General features: G+C 38.7%; 1 protein-coding gene across 1 annotated transcript in view; it reads left to right on the top strand.

Moving 5' to 3' along the window:
• The first annotated feature begins 6 nt into the window (after window positions 1-6).
• LOC140140075 (uncharacterized) overlaps window positions 7-11,509 on the top strand; it is a 76,482-nt gene continuing 64,979 nt past the window's right edge. Inside the window, exon 1 of the mRNA XM_072161893.1 lies at window positions 7-709. The gene's annotated coding sequence lies outside the window, so the exon portion shown is untranslated. The remainder of the gene's footprint in view (window positions 710-11,509) is intronic.

Below are 11,509 nucleotides of genomic sequence, written 5' to 3'. Positions count from 1 at the left end.
AAAAGCATATCAAAACTCACACCAAAGAGAAACCATATCAGTGTGAGTATTGTCAGAAATGCTTTGCATGTAGTAGCCATCTGAAAAATCATATCAAAACTCACACTAAAGAGAAACCCTTTCAGTGTGAGTATTGTCAAAAAGGGTTTGCACGTTTTAGTGACCTCAACAGACACATGAGAAGTCACACCAAAGAAAAACCCTATCAGTGCGAGTACTGCCAAAATGGTTTGCAAGATCTAGTGATCTCAGAACACACATCAGAACTCACACCAAAGAGAAACCCTATCAGTGTGACCACTGCCAGAAATGCTTTACTCAAAGTAGTCACCTCAAGGAGCATGTCAGAATTCACACAAATGAGAAACCCTATCAGTGTGAGTATTGTCAAAAAGGGTTTGGAAGTTCCTTTGATCTCAGAACACACATCAGAACCCACACCAAAGAGAAACCCTATCAGTGTGACTACTGCCAGAAATGCTTTGCTCAAAAGAGTCAACTCAATCAGCATATCAAAACTCATACTAAAGAGAAATCTTATCAGTGTGAGTACTGCCAAAAATGTTTTTACAACAGCACCAAGCTGAAAATTCACATCAGAACTCACACCAAAGAAAAACCTTACAAATGTCTGTATTGTCAGAAATTCTTTGCAGACCCTAGCTCTTTCAAAAGACACACCAGATCTCACATGAAAGAGAAGAACAGTGTTAGTATTGCCAAAAATGTTTTGCACAACGATCTAACCTCACAACACACATTAGAACTCAATATGTGAAAGAAACCTTTAGCGTGAGTATTGCTAAAAATGTACACTGTAAACAAAAATACTCAATGTTGGGTAAAAATGGAACACAATGAGTAAATGGAACACAATAGTGATTGAAGTGTACTCAAAAGTGAGTAAATTCTGTACAATTTAATCAACATTGAGTTCCATTAGACTTATTTTTTAACACACGTAGATAGCGAAAACCAATCAGAGCAAGTGTACTGCATGTTGATGCGTTTAATGAACTCATCCCTTCGGGCTCGTGCATTAGACGCATTAACATCTTAATTTCGCATACATTGTTTTTGTAAAATTTCACTCCCAAGAAGTGATACGCATAAATTTTTGTGTCAGTTCCTGCAGAACTGACACCTTTAGTACAGGTTTGACGATCACGTGACAATTCGAATCATCATATCGAAATATCACGTGGGTAAAAATATCAATATCGATATCAATACTATTCGTCAATTCAGCCCCAAACCAATTCGCCCACATGCTAATTCGAACCCTGTATATTGAAGTACAAAAAAAGTTGGCCAAAACTATTTCGTGATTTTCTCCATAACCGTTGTTTTTACACCAAATCTGTATATTTAGATGCCTTGATGTCTTGCATTCGGTCACAAACCAATTCGTTGTACTTTGTGCACTTAACCCTCTATCTTTTAAATCAAATATCCTAAAGAGTCGTGTGATATGTCGAACTTTTCCTCAGGTCATAAAGAACAAAAAAGTCAGCGTTCGCGTATCTGTACGTAGCCCAGGTACGTAGCCGCAGTTATTGTGGCCCTCACAACACGGGCTTCCGGTGAGCTGCCGGTCCTAGGAAATGGAATATTACTGATAAATATATAAAGATGGCAAAACCAGTTTAAGTTACAAATAAAGAAAAGTCTAATAAAAAATTACATCTAATATTTAGGCATTATTTAATGACCTCACCCATCCCCACCCATCTCCACCCCAACTATCAATTTCTTCTGTGAACTGTGGAATGTCTATATGAAATGTTATAAATATTTATATTGCTTCTTTCTTTGCATGTTCTTCTCCTCTTTCTTTTATTTGTTAGCTTTGTGTAATTGTATGTTGTAACTTAAGGCAGTGTAAGGGGGCGCTCGCTTCAGGCCTTTTGAGCATCTCCTCATTCAAATGTTGTGTCTTTTATATATGTCGATTTGTATGAAAATAAAATGATGATGTATGATGATGATGATGTACATCATTTCCTACAGAGTCGTGAGATATGTCAAACTTTTCCCTTAGTCATAAGGAACAAAAAAAAAAAGTCAGTGGTCGCATATCTGTAGGATCATCGGTTAATGAGATATAGTCACTTTTTTTTTTTTTTTTTGCACTTAACCTAAAGCCAAGAATTTTCTGCTTTACAAATGCTAAATTCCGCTTTTCTCCGCTTTGTAAATTTAGGACATTTCTGACATAATAAAATTTCACAAGAATCATTGCGATGTTGCAAAGTTGGGATGGGTGATTGGGTATCATGGCTGCAATGGGAGGTAGGACAGGCGTTGTACGGTAAATCTATGACGGATTTTACTTTATTTTGACGAATTTTGAAAACCCATTTCATTTAGTATTTATTTATTTCTTTTCAATTGTATTTTTTTTCTAGGTCATTTTGCTTATTTTTTATTTTTTCTCAGAAATGCGTTTTCCGCTTTACCTCCGAATTACGCGATTTTCGCGGAATTTCCGCAACGCGGAGAATTCTTGGCTTTAACTTAACCCCCTTGTTTTTTACTTCTGGATATCGTTTGGAGTCAAATGATTTTTCATTTTAAAGCTTATGATATAGCCTATTTTCTAGACACGAAATAAAACAAAATTGACCGCCAGCCGACTTTACAGCTGTTTCGTGATGGACGGTCACATATATTCATTAACATATTAAATCGTTTATCCCTTTTGGTCGATATCGAATTGGTTTGTGGCTGACTTAGCTTGGGGCCAATGCATGAATTGGCATATGGCCAAGTCAACTGTGGACGAATTGGTTTGGGCCGAATCGACCTGATACCAGGAAATGCCGAAAAATTACGTACTTTTACAAGGCAAAAAGCAACTTTTCTAGGCATTGTTGACATGGTGCCCCCGCAAAAGAAAGTTTCCTACTATAAAGACCTAACTTTTGAGATGGTTTGTACGGTTTGAAGGTGCAAAATTAACAATAAGCTTAAAATAAGACGCCGTTAACGCCGGTTCATCATCAACGACTTTGACAGATGACGTCATCAGACGCAATCTGTCTTGATAATATCGACATGGACTAATTAATATATAGAGCACGTAGTGTGATGGACTGGAAACTTCACGCATCGATCTGAGGACAGCTTTCAAACATAAGTCTTGATAGTAATACGCTGTTTTAATTAGCCTATATCTGGTGGCAACAGCATTTTTCTACAGTCACGTGATAATGGCACCGACCGATAATACACTGGGGAAGCCGACGGTGTCCACATCTTTTTTTTTTTCCTTTTTCAGCTTTTTGTATTTTATCTGTACTTAGAGCTGGTGGGGGAGAGAAAGCATAAAATACATTCAGGAAAAATACAACTCGAACCAAAGATCAAGGCTCCATTTCAAATTTAAACCTAAAAATCACTCATTTTTGAAACCGGACGTTGTTCAAATTTGCGCCAAAACTTCAGCTCTGAAATAAAATATTGGGATTTTTTCTCAGATTCCTTCATGTAGACACTTGCCAGAAGCAAATGAGCTGAAAACGGGCGAATTTTGACAATTATCTTTTGAAAATTTTCAAAAAATATTTTTGGCCAAAAAAGCAAGTTATAGGCCCTAAATTACTTGTTATTCATGGTTGGAAACCATAGAAATACTGCTACTTAAAACAAAATTTTTTTTAAGTAGCAGTATTTCTATGGTTTCCAACATTAAATAACAAGTAATACAAGTAATTTAGGGCATATAACTTGCTTTTTGGGGCAAAAATATTTTTTGAAAAATTAACAAAAAATAGGGGGTGGGTCAAAATTTGATGAATCATCATTTTATATTGCGCATTATATATATCCATTTCAGCCATGTAGGCCATGTTATTAGGCCAAAAAAATACTTTGGAGAATGTCGCTCATGTACAAAAGTATAGGAAACTGAACATTTAAAACCACTTTTTTGGGATGAAGGAAGCATTTTTTCAAAAAGTCTAAAACAGTTTTTATGTTAAAATGGCCTTTTGGGGTGCTAATTCTGCTACAATTGCCTGGGCCTAGGTACCTAATTTGCATATTTTATGGTATAATTTTGAGAAAACAATCCTTGAAGAATATTACATGTATAATAGATAAGTCTTCAAGGCTTGTTATCTAGGCTTGTTTTCTCAAAATAACCTTATTTTTTAATCCATTTGAATGTAATTTTACCCTCAGAAATGGTGTCTCCTGCAGTGTAAAATATGTACAAACCATCTGGCTTCGAGGGGCTTCGCCCCCTCGAACTCCACCGGGTCTTTGCCCCTGGACCGCACCAGGGGCCCTTAAGCGGACCCCCGGCCGTGGGGGCGAGACTTCGGTCGCTTCGCTCCCTACGTTCGCAACTTTCAGATTTTTTTTTCACAACCCATTGGCATCTCTGCACTCATGTTCTTGTCAGCGCTACAGTGCAAAACTTCTCTTTAACATTACATTCAAACTGAGACATTGTAAATTGGAACTGACACCAATTTTTTTCAGGAATACTTGTTTAACCTATAACTCAGTGTTGCTGTTCTCACTCAACATTGAGCATTTTTTATTTACATTTTGAAGTGTGTATGGAGTTCATGGTCATGGTTTTTTCGGGCACATATAGCCTAGGGTTCGTGGATAATACTAGAGGTAGGGATGACCAATGAACCATCAACTTGATTAGAACACTCCCATAGACATGCAGGGAGCTCAACTGTGCACTGCTTGCACATACATTTCTAAATTGATCTCGTTCTTTTATTTTTCAATATTTTTCTGTAAAATTTGGGGAAGTTACTGCCAATTATATTTTGTAACTATCTTGCAAATTACAGCAACATAACTTATTTTGTTTTTCTGTAAGTGCGAGTCAAAATTGGTCCATCGCCACAGTGCGCTTAATTGCCAGTGGCTGAGTTTAGCACTGCTCAAGAATGGCACAAAATATTCAAATCAGTAAGATCAGGTGAAAAACGTGGCCTACTGAGCTGTAATTTGGCAGAGTTGCCAGTAATACCTCTATCATACCCTCTGTAAAAGGTTAAAAATTGAACAAGTAGATCTCGAGTTACAAATTAAATCACCAGCTTCCCTTTGGAATTTTTATATTCCTTTCAAATCATGTTAAGAAGACACCTTTCTGAACATAAATGTGAAGTTTCGTGCTCATTCGATGTATTGTTCACCTGATCTTAACCCTAAACGTTTTCTTATATTTAGGATAACGAGCCTGGTTTTAAATTCGGAATAACGAGCCTAGTTGTAAATTCGGAATAACGAGCCCTGTTTTAAATTCCGAGTAATGACCCTTCGGAATAACGAGCCTTGTTTTAAATTCGGAATAACGAGCGTGGTTTTAAATTCGGAGTAATGACCCTTCGGAATAACGAGCCTAGTTTTAAATTCGGAATAACGAGCCTTATTTTAAATTCGGAATAACGAGCCTAGTTGTAAATTCGGAATAACGAGCCCTGTTTTAAATTCGGAGTAATGACCCTTCGGAATAACGAGCCTTGCTTTAAATTTGGAATAACGAGCCTGGTTTTAAATTCGGAATAACGAGCCTAGTTGTAAATTCGGAATAACGAGCCCTGTTTTAAATTCGAGTAATGACCCTTCGGAATAACGAGCCTGGTTTTAAATTCGGAATAACGAGCCTGGTTTTAAATTCGGAATAACGAGCCTAGTTGTAAATTCGGAATAACGAGCCCTGTTTTAAATTCGGAGTAATGACCCTTCGGAATAACGACCCTTCGGAATAACGACCCTTCGGAATACCGAACCTTGTTGTAAATTCGAGTAATGACCCTTCGGAATAACGGTCCTTCGGAATAACGAACCTTATCGTTAATTCGGAGTAATGAACCTTCAGAATAACGACCCTTCGGAATAACGAAGCGAAACCCCAATTTTGCTCCCAACTGCTATTTTTGGACCTTGTCTTTTTATTTCGTTCCAATGACCGGTCAGAATGGGAAACTTTGATAATTCATAATTCGAAAAGTTTTTGACCGATTTTGACCATTTAACCACCAAAATACTTCTGTTGATTAGTTCTACTCAGCAAACAATCTTTTGTAGCAATAGGGTCAACATGAAATTTTGATGGTTATTCCTACTAGAGGACATCGTTCTGACGAAGTATACTATTTTAGTACGTGAGGCGTCCTCATTTTTCGCCATTTAAAATTACGCACAAGACGTATGTAAGAGGCAGGAGGGGGTAAACATGATAGTCATACTATGGCGGTTTGTTCGAGTATTAAAATAAAATATGAAAGTGAAAAGTTATATGGTATTTTCCCAATATTTTATTCATAACATTCCTTATTCAAAGAAAGTTGGTTGGCCCGGATGTGAATGGCCTCTTTGACTCCTCTTTCGAAGTACCGTGGTTCTCTGTCCAGGATTTGCACTTTCTCTAGGTCCACGTGATATCCTGGAATAAGGACGGGGCGCTACAACTTAGCAAGGGGGCGCTACATCTTAGCAAGAGTCTACGATCCAGTTCTGACGTCACAAGTCAAGAGTCGTCAAATCGATCAACGAACTGGATCAGTCTGCTGAAGAAGGTTGTAGTCTTAACCGAAATTTTCAGGTGAGCAACTTTTTGTGTTGTAAACAAAAGTTCAGCTCAATTCTTCATTTATTTGATTACCAACACAGATGAACCTTCATGATTATAGAGAAAGATGTAAGTCCGGAACGTGATAAGATGGAATTTCTGAACGGGACTTATGTACAAGAAAGAAAAAAATAGCCGCTATATGATGAAAAAACAAATAGAGAGCAAAAAATATAAAACATGGCCTAGGGCCTATACAGTAGAAAGAGTTGATGAATCAGAATGAGCCGCTTATAATGCTATCTTCAGTATAGACCACTTGGCATGTGACGTCATTGCCCGGCAGTATGCGTGCGCATTATGACAATTTACATTGTTCTTTGCCCTGCAGTGTGCGTACGCATCATAGTCTGCTAAGGGCACGTGCATTTTAAATCGCCCGCCACATTTCATACAGTACAAGAAAGCCATTGATCAGTGTAGCGGCTCGTTCGAGCATATCGATAGACGAGTCCCTCGCCTTTGTTGATAAACAGTGATGTCAAGTGGTCTATTCGCTACTTGCACGGTTCCGCCATTATGCACTATGTGCGGGGAGAGCCTCGAACTGGCAGCATACATGAATGGGAATTGAACTAGTCATAACGTTCTGTGTACGGTTACATAATTCTTCCTTTCATGTATGCTGCCAGTTCGAGGCTCTCCCCGCACATAGTGCATAATGGCGGAACCGTGCAAGTAGCGAATAGCGAAAAAAGCATGAAAACTAAAGATAGGCTATACCCAAAGAATCCTAACACGCATTCTGCACGCGTTAAAAATGGGTATTCGGCCAGATGTAGGGGAGATCGGGGAGTGTTCGCCCTATTTTTTTCTGACCAGCCTAGCGATGTCAATTTTAAGGTTAGGGATGACCTGATTAGCCCATGTGAAAGCCCTATGTCTTAGCTATATACGACCACAATCCCAGAACTATTCAGTATCGAAGTTACGTAATGTTACTATGTCAACGGGATCACGCGCTAGAGTAATGAACCACGATCGAAATGATCACCACATAAAGTATATGGCACTCGAAGGCATACCAAAGTAGCGTGATCCGGTAACCAAGAGAATTACGTAACCACTTCGATGCTGAATAGGCCTTACGATAGCAACAGGATAGAGCAAACAAAAAAGTTTTGCAAAGTGGCGAACTTGCCCCATATTGGGGCAGGTTCGCCCATATGGTGGGGTAAGTTCACCCTAATCACAAAAAAAGGTTTAAACATCGCCTAACAATAACATATTCAATGCAAACATTTAGCAAGAGTATAAAGAGCATTCATTATTTTCTGGGGAATCACTAAATTTGTTGCAGGGGTCGGATCAGGGTAAAATGTAGGGGTCCAAAGTGAGCTTTAACGTATCGTGTTTACAACTTCAGGAGGATTATTGATTAGGACATAAACGGTGGTATGAATAATACTGATACCACATAACTTTAAAAAACATGCTTTTCAGCAGTTTTACCTTGTTTAATGGTATAATTATCAATATTTTGCATCATACGCTGATGGGGCGGGTCCGCCCTGCAGCTTGGGGTAAGTCCGCCCGGGGTAGATAGAGGGCGAACATGCCCCATCCTCAAAAGGGCGAACGTGCCCCTTGAACACATTTTTGTATTTTCTTTAGGGTATGCAAAATACAAATCGAATAAGGAGTTTATAACTGCATTAAATCTTTGACAAATCCCATATGTTTCCAATACAGATTTCCATTAAAACCATCTGTATTTACCGTAAAATGGGGTAACTTCGGTCAGCGGGGTAACTTTGGTCGGTCAAATATATTTTTTTAAATGGTCATATTTTCGTACAGCAATATTGTTTTTAGTCATATTTGGTGTCAATTTGTTAAGAAATATGTTTGGAAGAAATAATAGTCGATCATGTGTAATTTCCTTGAAATTTACGAAAAAAGCGGGATTTTTGAGCAAAAATCAGCAATTTTTTACATTTTTTTCAGAAAAAATAAAAATCGATATTTGTGAGCAAGGATGTGTGTTTGATTAATTTTGCAAGGTGTCAAATGTCACAAAAAACAACAACTTGCCCATATTCAGTGAAGATCAATTTTTTTGATTTTTTTTCCTTCATGGAATGTAATACTGTGACCAAAGTTGCCCCAAAAGGGGTAACTTTGGTCAGGTCATTTTGAACCCCTAGGGCACCCTTACAAAATTATTAAAAAATCTTTTTCAACTTCAAGGTGTAGAAGAGAACCCGAATAACACAAAAAAGAGTTAATTAGAAATATAATTGGTTTTGTTTGGAAGCAGTGGTTTAAAAACTCTGAAAAGTGCCCAAAGTTACAATGATAATACAACATTATTAGGCCTAATGCAAGAAAACATTACGTTTTGGTGTATTTTTTTTTGTTTTGGCTGCAGTTCGATGAACACGTCCCTATATGTCGCGTAGCTAATATGAGAAGTTTATAATGACCTATGTCACCTAATTTTGCCATCACCAAATCCCCCGATAGCCCTAGTGCTGAGAAACATGGGGTGGGCGAACCTGCCCCTGGGGCGAACACTCCCCGCTCTCCCCTAGGTCCGGAATGTGATTTAGGCTATAAAATAAAGAAGAATTTTCTGAATGGGACTTATCTACAAGAAAGAAAACAATTGCCGCTACATGATGAAATAAGGAAACAATTAAAACATGGCCTATCCTACAGTAGGCTAGAAAGAATTGATGAATCGGAATGAGACGCTTAATGCTATCTTCAGTAGGGCCTAGATAGTGAAAAAGGTCCGAATGCCGTGATAAGTCTATAAAATAAAGATGAAATTTCTGAACGGGACTTAAATGTACAAGAAAGAAATTAGCCGCTATATGATGAAATAAAAATATACAGTAGAAAAAGGTGATGAATCGGAATGAGACGCTTAGGGGTGGTGCAATAATTATGTGTACCGGGGGGTGAATTCTCAAAATGGTCTGCCAAAAACGCTTGCCCCCCCCTTTGGCCATGCCAAAAATCTTTGCCCCCCCTTTCGACGTGCCAAAAACCTTTGCCCCCCCTTTGACGTGCCAAAAATCTTTGCCCCCCCCCTTACACATGCAAGATTTTGGGGAACCCGAATTTAAAACCTTAAATTGTCTTATCATATAATGCGAGCGCAGCGAGCAGGAAATTTTGCATATTTAAAAAAAAAAATTTTTTATGTGTTCCTAACGTTTTCCTATGCCTTTTTAGTGCGTAATGTATAGAAACCAAAATGCACCCCGAATCTGTCGCACATCCCGTAGTAGGCCTACCCTCCTTTCCACCCCCACCCCCGTTGCCCTAAACTAGACGTGTATAATATAACCGCCACGAGTATTTTTTTACCTGCAGTCGCAATTGTTCTAGCCCAGATAGCTTTTAACTCACGCCTACTAATAACGTACTTTCATCAAGTGATGGCGCTATAAGGTTTACCACGGAAGCTGTTTGGTTTACCGTGGAAGAAGATTATAGGCCTACCCTATATGAAAATATCTGTGCCAAAACTTGCTTGCCTCCCTTTCGATCTGCCAAAATCGCTTGACCCCCCTTTTGACCTGCCAAAAATGCTTGCCCCCCCCTTCTAGCCTGCCAAAAATCTTTGCCCCCCTATAATTCACCCCCCGGTACACATAATTATTGCACCACCCCTTAATGCTATCTTCAGTAGATAGCGCAAAAAGGCATGAAAAAAAAAGAAAGATATAGGCCATGCGTGGTAAAATCATTAGGCCTGTGCTTAATTTACTCCGCTTAATAATTGTATAAATGATAAAACGGACATTTACGGTGTTGTGAACTACCAAATCGCAACACTTTAAAATAGTGTATTACCTTAAGCCTAACTACTCCCAAGTCGTCTCGTACGATTCGTAGGCCCTATTTTGAGTTGAGCTCAGATCGGGGCTCAAACGGGGCGAGAGCAATCCACACTTTGGAATTGGCATTTCGGAATGGGCACCCGTCAAATCCTTCATATAAACTTTTCATCTACACTGAAAAACTTCGAGTTGCAAGATGCGAGTTGAAATTTGCGCCGAGTTGTGAGTTAATAGGCCTACTTGCGAAGGCAGTTGTGAGTTGATTTGCGAGTTGGTATTTACGAGTTGAAATTTACGAGTTGCGAGTTGAAATTTGCGAGTTAATATTTGCTAGTGAGCATTAACAGTAACACCCAGATGGAATGCTTGTCCTGCGTTGCCCTCTGCATATTTCTGTATAGGCCTACTTGATTCTCAAGTAGTCCATGTGCTTACCATAAGTCAACCATAAGCAGATAGTAGATTGTTAGGGTCTAATTCCAGGCCATGCTACATACGTTGTACAAAAATATGCTGCTATACAAGTATGGGGAATAATAACATGGGGGGTGTATTATAGAAACATATATAATTTTACTAAAATTAAAGCATTTCAGGCTTAGTCTTTCACATGAAGTACCGTACCGTACATCATAGGGATTACAATCGTGCAAAAAGTTAAAAAAATGTGGAGGTCGCTGTGAGCAAATCACTTACTATGGCTTTGAAAGTTCAGAGTTTGAAAATTATGTCAACATGTGTTAACTCACAAATCAACTCGCAACTTCTCTCGGCAACTTGCAAAATTTTATCTCACAACTCACAAATTTCAACTCGCAACTCGCAAATTTCAACCATAGACCCTAGGTCTATGTTTCAACTCGCAACTCAACTCGCAACTTCCCTTGACAACTCGCAAATGTCAACTCGCAACTCGCAAACGACTCGCAACTTTCTTTATATTTAACAACTCGTGAATTTCAACTCGCAACTCGCAGATTTCAACTCGCAACTCGAACTCGCATCTCGTTCTCGCAACTAGCACTCGCAATATACGCACATTATCCACACCCTAGCAAAATAATATGTCGAGTCATATCACAAGAATATTCTCGAACTCGCAACTCGA

Source organism: Amphiura filiformis, chromosome 18, assembly GCF_039555335.1.
Source record: "Amphiura filiformis chromosome 18, Afil_fr2py, whole genome shotgun sequence".
NCBI lineage: Eukaryota > Metazoa > Echinodermata > Ophiuroidea > Amphilepidida > Amphiuridae > Amphiura > Amphiura filiformis.
The sequence above is the reverse complement of the archived record's forward strand: the minus strand, read 5'-3'. Positions and strand labels throughout refer to the sequence as shown.